Source organism: Leptinotarsa decemlineata, unplaced genomic scaffold, assembly GCF_025532065.1.
Source record: "Leptinotarsa decemlineata unplaced genomic scaffold, Ldec_3_MD MMD2_tig00003308_RagTag_RagTag, whole genome shotgun sequence".
NCBI lineage: Eukaryota > Metazoa > Arthropoda > Insecta > Coleoptera > Chrysomelidae > Leptinotarsa > Leptinotarsa decemlineata.
Genome location: NW_027412586.1, coordinates 259,317 through 268,930, shown reverse-complemented (window position 1 = coordinate 268,930; position 9,614 = coordinate 259,317).

Below are 9,614 nucleotides of genomic sequence, written 5' to 3'. Positions count from 1 at the left end.
TTTCTATGGCCGTTGCTTCTCATTCGAGGGCATTTGGCCAAGTTTTCCCTATTCATAGTAAACAAAAGCTTCGTCCGGGGGCGCAGCGGTCTTCTTCGAGGCAATTTTGCCACCCTAAGATTTTTCATTCCTTTTTTTTTCAACAATAACATTTAATTTTTTACTGGTCGCTCCTTTCTCGGGAAGCCTTCGGATGAAAATAACACAAATAGGCATGTCCATATATTTTGTAGAATTGTCGGGACGCTAGTCACTTTCATTACAGCCTTAGGTTCTCCAGATGACAGAGAGAAAGAGATAAAGTGAGAGGCGCCTCATAGACAATCTGTCAATGAATTTGCATATTTCTTGTTGAATTATTATTGATAAACTTGTTCGATTGATGATCTATTTATTTTGTAGAAATTCATATTGGATATACAGGATGAAAAAAAAGATTTTTATTTTTTTAGACCATCCTCAGTACTTGTGAATGGTCTAATAAACGAAACCGGTCGTGAAGAATAATAAATTTACTAGAAATTAGACAAAAGTTATATTCTCCATCCTATATTATTATACGTTTTCATCACAAGCAAGCACGTGTAACGTACTTTTGTTATACTTGAAGAAAATCCAAAACGTATTTAAGAAACGCTAAACAAGTTTAGTAAAAATCTCACAATGAAGTGTTTCTTGAATACGTAATGGATTTCATTCAAGTATAGGACAATTCCATCAAATATTTTCCTTCTTATTGCGTCTTATGTCAGTATGTTGTCTCCATGATGAATTTTCATCTATAGTGAAACCAAGCAATTTATCACTAGGAGAGTATTTAATATTTTCATTATAGAATTCAATTGACTCAATTGCTATAGACCATTTTGATATAAACATAAACGAAGATTTCTGAAAATTTAGTGACACTTTATAACATTGAAGCCTTAATGATATTTGATGAAGTTCTAAAAAACTAAATTATCTCGACCATATACATATTGCTTCCTATTCAATGAATACCAATTATAAACTAAACCTTGAATACCTATATTATGCATTGACTCCTGGAGCTTTTCTCAAATCTAATTCACTAATTGTGATACATGAACGATAATTCAAATTGAACTCTACGATTATTATGAATAGGAATACTAGATGTACCAACAGTAACAAAATGATTGTTTAAAATTTCATAAATGTCTTGTGCATTTTCATTATATTATTTAGGTATTATCATTTTTAGTTTTTATAAATGGGACGACTTGGTCTATGTGTAGAGTATGAAATGGACGTGCATACTTGACGATAGAAAATAATAACCCTGGTTTTTTTCCTGTTTGAACCTCATGATATTGATTCTGAAGGCAAGATTTAATATATTTGGTAATGAATCTTATCATCTTGGGAAACCAATATCTATCCATAACCCTTTGCACTGTCTTTTCACCACAGAAATGGCCTATGTCATCATGATTTGCTTATACTACTAGCCAACGACAATATTTGGGGACTATTTACCGCCGACCATTTTCTGTTATTCTAAAAACTTTACCTGCCCTCAAATCATAATTATTGAAAATATCTTTCTCTTCTTTGATAAGTTCCGAATATGATATTTCTCTCATTTTTCTAATTTCTTGGCCTTCATTTTTAATTTTAGCTAACCAGTCACTTTACATTTCTATTGGGCATTGGGTTGCGACTCAATGCATCTACGTGCCGCATTTGTTGTCCCGGCTTATGTTCTATCTGATAAGTGAATTTTTGAAGGCTCAGAAACCAACGACTTATTCTTGCATTAATATATTTCTTATTGAGACTGCTCTTAACAGCATTACAATCCGTATGGATCACAAATTCAACAACCAGTACGGAATTTTTCAACACTAGTGTAACGAATCTGAAGCCGCCCCTGACCGACATGCCGGCCGACTCAGCGTACAAACACAAGACATCACCGTGAAAGAATGCACTCGGGAATCGCCGGTGAAATTCTAGGACCGAACCGACTACAAATTTCTAGAAAGTACCGTTACCGATATAAGCACGTCTTCCCGACCCAAGGGGGCAGTTCAGAAAGTGAATCGAACGACTAAACAAGGTAATTCAAATAGTGGAAATAAATTAAGCATCAACTGCTAAGTGTTGTGAATAAATTTGCTTGTGATTAGTGAAATATTTTTGGAAACAAATTTGTTTATTAATTTGTTACACTAGAAATTATAGCAAGGAGCTCAAGTTCGAAAGAATGAAATTTCTTTTCCTGGGCAGAAGGTTGCCTACTTACTATAATACCTCACTGGCTTTTCGCTAACGGCTGTGTAGGTACATTATAGTTTTCAGGTTCGGATAAAAATTATGAGCAAAACGGTCTCGATATTAGTATTTTCTTGAATTTTTCCACAGCTTAAATATGTACATCTGCCCATACCCATTTTTCATCGTTTCGCAATAATTTTGTTAGTACGCTTAACTCATCAACAAACTTACGCATGCATTTTATGAAGTAACTTATCAGACCTAAGAATTGGTGTAGTCTATGAACATTCTTCGGTTGTGGAAATTTGTTAACGGCTTCAATTTTATGCTTGTCTCTAGAAATCGATGTTTTCTTTAAGAAAAGAGCATTTGGGCAAATTAAGGGTAACGTTATTTTTGACAATAACTGAAATACCTTCTTGAGAGTGTCCACATTATCAATCTTTTGTTTTTGATACAATTAGAACATCATCTGAATAAATAATGATATTTTCGAATGCCATGTTGCCAAATAGACTGACTATACATTGAGAAAGAAAGTTTTTGACTTTCTACTACTCCAGTACTCCATCTTGATACAAAAAAAAGGATGAGGGAATCTTCCAAAGAAAGTAAGAAAGTAATCAATTTGAAAATAAGTAACTCTATACATGGATGTATAGATCACGCAAAGAAGTAACTTTCAGACACAAACTGAAAGAAAGTCCTCCTGAAACAGCTACTTCCATATAAACATTGAATTACATGAAAGAAAAAAATCTTTCTAAACAAATACTTCTATATGAACACTGAATTATACAGAAAATAATTTTCTCTAGTCAGTTTGTATTTCAAACATTCTTTGTGGAATTAAAATCAAATATCATTCACATGAGTTCTACTTCTTTCTCATACTTTTTTTTGTTGTATCAAGATAGAGTAGTATAAAGCCAAAAACTTCCTTTCCCAAAAATTAATCACTCCTAAAAAGATAACCCCTTCATTTCAAACTATACATTGCTCTTTGAAAAAATGAAACAGAGTTGCTAAACCAATAGAGCATCTCAGATCTCAGGTATTCGAATTGACCCTTCGGATTTATGAACTCTGTTTTCTGAACTGAGTCTGGATGTATATGTATTTGGTGATAGCCTGATTCAAAATCTGAACCGCTGAAATATTTACAGTTTCGTATTACTATCAATTAGATATTTTTTCTAGGTATTGGGAACTTATCTTTGACCGTTATTGCATTAAGTGCCCAATAATCAACACACATACAATTCTCGTCTGAATTTTTTTTTTACGAAAAGAACTGGGCTAGCGTAAGGTGCCCGACTTTATTGAATAATATTTGCCTTTATCAACTTAGAGATAATATTATTCAATGTCGCTTTTTCCGCTTCAGCCATCCTATACGGATTTCTAGAGATAGGTTTATCAGACATTAAATTTATTTTCATAGGTTCCTACTTCATTTGTCTCAAGTCATTAATAGAAACTGAAAGGATGTTTTGTTAATCATAAAGTAATTTTTGAAAAACTGAATCCATATTGGACTTGATTATTTCATTCATTTGAAATACGTTCTGTTTTGCATAAAAGAAATGCAACTCATCATCTAATCTGCAATAATTGATAGCTTTATTTTCTGTGGAATTTCTTTCACAGACTCCGAACAATCATCAAAAAAATAAAGTTCTCAATTAACACGTACTTCGCCAATATCTACTGAAGCTTCGACAAACTGTTGAACATTTATACCATCTCCTGAAAATCCAACAAATTTACCGGGTCGAAGTAAATTGAATGGTTATAGGTTCAGGTGTACTCAGCAGTTCGTTTTTGTATTACTGAACAGTCACTTCCGAAATAAATAAAATCTTTGTCCCGTTTGTCATGTTTCTTTTAGAAGCAAGCAGCTTCTAAGTGTTCTCCTCATTTGTTACAGTATCTACGAACGTGTAGATTCTACACGTTCGTTCCCTTACAATATTTTTAAAGTTACATTTCTTTTCATGTGCCCCGTTTAACCACAATGGTGACACTCGAATCTTATTTTCGTTTGATATTTACTTTGGGATTTATAGAATTTTGTGTCCCCGGTGAAACTGCGCGAATGTGAATCAATATTTTTAACTGATTTGCTAGTACTTGGACTTTCATGAGTTTGATCTTTCTAATAATTAGCCAATGATTTTAATTTGTTAATACCGCTAGCTTTTATTGAGGAAGACACTGTTTCGTTGTCAATGGCACCCAAAATGAGAAACATTTTATCTGCTTCTGAAAAGTTCATGTTGAGATTGTTTTTTGCCAGATGATCAAAACAAAAAGAATGGAAAGATTCTCCGGAGTGAGGTTTATGGTTAGCTATGTTCATAAAAAGAGCAAACGTATTTCGATCAGCTTGAAATACAGTAAATACACCACTAAGTAATTTCTTTTTGATTAGCATAATTTTTGTAACTGGCCAATCCTAAATTAAAAAAAAAAGTTTTCACTGTGTAAATTTTTATGTGGTGATATTTGCTCACCCATAATATTCATAGGATGTTCGGAATACGACGATTCGGGTATAGCTCAACATACATATTCCCTGCCGAACGAGGATTTCTATTCAATTTTGCATAACTGAATAGCATATCTGTCCCTTCATCATTTGAATACATCTTTGATGTGTTCATAAACGTCTGACAGTTCTGAACAGATATCAATAACGCATTCATTTTTCTTCCCATAGAAAGCAAGCAAAGCCTACACGTTTAAGATGGTAAATGAATTGAGATGCTAGTTAGTCGTACCAAATTATACAACAATCCAATTTTGACCAAAAACTGATATTTTCGTAACTTCCAGGATTGAGAATTATAAAAATATTACGAATTATAATTGATTAAAAAGAAATACGAAGTTTTGAAAGAAGCGTTATGGCAATACAAAAATTTCCAAAACGAAAAAGTACAAATTTTCATTGTGTTACGGTACCTACCTGTCGAATCCATTGGGTTGTATTAATTATATTTTGGAGAAATCAAAACAATTTACAGAAGTAACTACAGGACCCTAATTTAAAACTTTTGTCACTGATGATGATGAATATACCCTTGGATTGTGAATTCATTGCTTTATCAATATTTGTAATGAAAAAGATCCGTATTTGAAAAAAAAGTTGATGGTGGCTATGTTGACGGGAAATGTTTTATCGAATATTTATTATTACATCGTTATAGTACAGCAGGAGATTTGAGCCGGTTCTAAGCCTCCCCCCATCACTATGACGTCACGTGGGGTGAATGACCTATGACGTCATGTGGGGTGAATTACCTAGACCGACTCATGCCTCCCCCACCACTATGACGTCATTAACGACGAAATGGTGTAATTAGGGTGACCTTGAACAACATGTCCGACTCATGCCTCCCCCCACCCCTATGACGTCATTAACGAAGTGATGGTGTAATTAGAGTGTGAGTGAGGGAGGGTTGGGGTGTGAGGGGTGGGTTGACCTTGGATCAGATTATCCTTCATGTGTACTGAGTACAAACTTACTTGTACAAAGTACACATTGGAATTTGCTCGGCAAAGATATCCTTCATTGAAAAATAGATTGCATACATGGTAGAATGCACGGTACAGATATATCATGTCAACCGTTCAACGGTAGGAGAGTGAGATGTGCCCTACACGGCGTGTGGCTGAGTAATGCGTATTCATTGGTGTGTCCTTACCTCTTTAGATGTGGCCCCCACCACTTGACACCTCATCACTACACACCCCCATCCTTCAACCCCACCACTGGACACCCCCACCAATGGACATCCCAACCACTGAGAACCCCCCACTCTTCGACCTCACCACTCGACCCTAATGACGTCATCTGGGTGTTGACCTCAGTCCCCATCACTTGACCTTGATACCCCCACCCTTCAATCCATGACATAACTTCCCCACCATTTGGCCTTGATCTTAAATGATGACACATGGCGTTGAGTTATGTGTTAGAGCAGATGTGCTTGAAGATGGGATTTGTTGACTCTGAGATGATATAAACATCAAATTCAAACAAATTTAATGATGATATGTGATTTGAGCCGGTTCTAAGCCTCCACTCACCACTATGACGTCACGTGGGGTGAATGACCTATGACGTCACGTGGGGTGAATGACCTAGACTGACTCACGCCTCCCCCACCACTATGACGTCATCAACGACGTAATGGTTTAATTAGGGTGACCTTGAAGGACATGTCCGACTCATGCCTCCCCCTACCACTATGGCGTCATTACCGACGTAATCATGTAGTTAGGGTGACCTTGAACGATATGTTCGACTCATGCCTCCCCCCACCCCTATGACGTAATTAACGACGTAATGGTCTAATTAGAGTGGGGGGTGGGGGAGGGTTGGGGTATGGGAGGTGGGTTGACCTTGGGTCAGATTATCCTTCATGTGTACTGAGTACAAACTTTCTTGTACAAAGTACACATTGGAATTTGCCCGGTGAAGATATCCTTCATTGAAAAATAGATTGCATACACGGTAAAATGCACGGTACAGGGTTTCATCATGTGCTTGTCTATGTACAAACATACGTCTGCATACTTCAAAGATCCTCCAAGTAATGAATGTTCCATCGGTGTAAGGCCACCAAGTTAGTAGTGGTGTGACGTCACAGCAGCAGCAACCGTTCAACGGTAAGAGAGCGAGATGTTCACTCCACGACGTGTGCCTGAGTAGTACGTATTCATCGGTGTGCCCTCTCCTCTCTCGATGCGGTGAAGACTGTGACGTAACGCATCGCTCTACCCCAGCAGCAACCCTTCAACGGTAGGAGTGCTAGATGTGCACTTCACGGTGTTTGGCTGAATAATGCGTATTCATCGATGTGTCCTTACCTCCCTCGATGAGACGATGGCTATGACATAACGCATGGCTCTACCCTCACTCTAAATGGTGACGCGAATTAACTATCGACGGCACTAAACTTGCTTTTTAAAAAAATACTTTTATTGTTACAAACTTGAAAATGAAAAATTACAGGAATACAAAATATATGAAATTATACGTGTTGTTGGTTTGATGAATAAAATCTGACTGACTCTGGATGCGAAGCTTCGAAGATGTGCGCTCCTGTGAGAACTGTCTTGTCAGCATCTGGAACAGGGTGGTGGTACTGCTAGATCAGCGGGATTGTCCTAGGTGGTGAGATAATTCCTCCCCCCGAAGATTCAACTATCATGCACAGCGGGGTAGTTGAACAGTGGATAGATCGGTTACTTCATTTACTACTTGTAATTGGTTCTCTTCTTGACTTGGCTTCTTATTGGTGCAACATCGAAGTACATTTTTCCTGTACAAGAAGTAAACTATCATTGATATGATCGCTAAGTAAACCACTAAAGTCCATATACTCGGTGATTGGTAAAGTCCGCCTTGGTTGAATGTTATTTCAGGATTGTTATCAATTAGCTGATTTTTCAGGTTTTGGAGTTCTTTCAGGTCAACATCGTCCAATTGAAAGCTCATATTTACACTTCTTGGAGGGTTGCGATCTTGGTTCAATTCGGGAATCAATATTATTTGATTGCTATTGATTACATTTTCTTCATTGATTATTTCGATTTGATTCGCTTTGATTCTACAGCCTACTGGGATGTCAATTAAATAGGATCCAATTATTCTTTGAACTTCCTCTTGTTCATTACATTGTAGGTGGATTGTCGTTTTATTTGGAAATATCGCTATCCATTGGGTAGAGTCCTCCAGTTGGTTAGCTATTGGCTTAGTAATCCTAACATCGATTTGTCTACATGTGGAAGTGTCTTCCATCTTCAGGAGTTGCAGCTCACAGAGATTTCCAGAAATTTCTCTAATCGGCATTTTCTTGCAGACATAGAATTGTGGTTCTACTTTGACACAATCGTCGCTTTTGAATGTGAAATATTCTGAGTTCTTCAGTAAAAATGAATTTTTGAGTATAAGTGCCTTGAACTGACTTTGACTATATGTAGGGATTGAATATAAGTGATAGTAATCGAAAATGTATGGATATGTGATTGGAACATGTAGAAGAAAGGTTATTCTATTATTCAGAATAAAACATTCGATGTTTATGATTTTCTCTAATTTTAAGATGTTTTCTAAAGTAATATCAATAGGAAATTGATTCTTTGCAATGATTCCGTGTAATTTAAGAAGTTCGGCGAATAAGTCAGTGGGTTTCACTATGCTTGGATGCATAATGTTGAGTTTCGCGAATGCTATGGAATTTTCAATGTCCTGTAAGACAGAGTTGACTATTTCAAACATATCAATCATTTGGTTGAGTATATCGTGAACATATGCTCTATTTTCTTCATAACTTTTTGTTTGGAATATGGCAGCAATATGAACTATTTTTTCTTGAAGAAATTTTTCATTGTGAATTATTTGTTGAACAGTTTGATTGAATTTATTGATCAAATTGATTGAAACTGAATTTTGTTTCACAACGCTAGAAGCCAATACTTTTTGGTTGTTTTGAAGTTCCCTAATAAGTTTTTCGTACCGCTCCCCGTCTTCTGCATCGAGGTTTCCTGTAATTGATTTAAATATCGAACCAATACCATTAATCAATCCTCTTTTGATTCGTTTGGGATTTGTGATTATTTCTTGCAATTTGGATTCAGTCTTGTCTTTTGTCAAAGTCAAAATTTTGATATAATTTTCTGTTTCAGCTGAGGAAATATTATTTTTGTTTATACTGAGTGCTTCTAAAGTTTGTCCGTATTGGTCGTTCAGTTTTTGGATTTCAGTTATGAATGGATTCAGGTCATAGTAGTGTATCAGTGTGTGTGAGTATTGTTGAATTTTGGCAGTGCCCAATTTTAAAGGTATCATACCAGGATTGTTTTCCAGGTTTTTCAAAGTTATTCTGTCCAGAAGTCCGAATACAAAAGGTATTCTGAAAAGAAATGAAATGAACTATTTATTAAAATCATAGCACTTCTTTCTTGGTCTTTTTAAATTGTCCATGTGTACTTTTTCATTATTTTCTGTGGAAACTGTCTTCATAGACTCGTCTACTTTTGTGATAGTGGTCGGTTTTTCAAATTTGTTAGCGTGTTTTTGTCTCAAGTGTTTTTTCACGTACGTTTTAGAATTAGGTTTGAACATTTCTGGATTATCGCGCGTTTCATTAGATTTTGAAATAACCTTTTCTTTTCGATTCATTATTTTTTTGTTTATTTCCGCGTAAAGTAATTTAGTTTTTTCTCGGTGGTCATTTGTATAGTCATTGAGAAGAATATTGTCTATGTCGATATCGAATGGATTTTCATTGGTTATATGTCCATTAACTATATCGATGGGTTTAAATTTTGTTGCAGAATGTATTGAGTGATTGTATGCA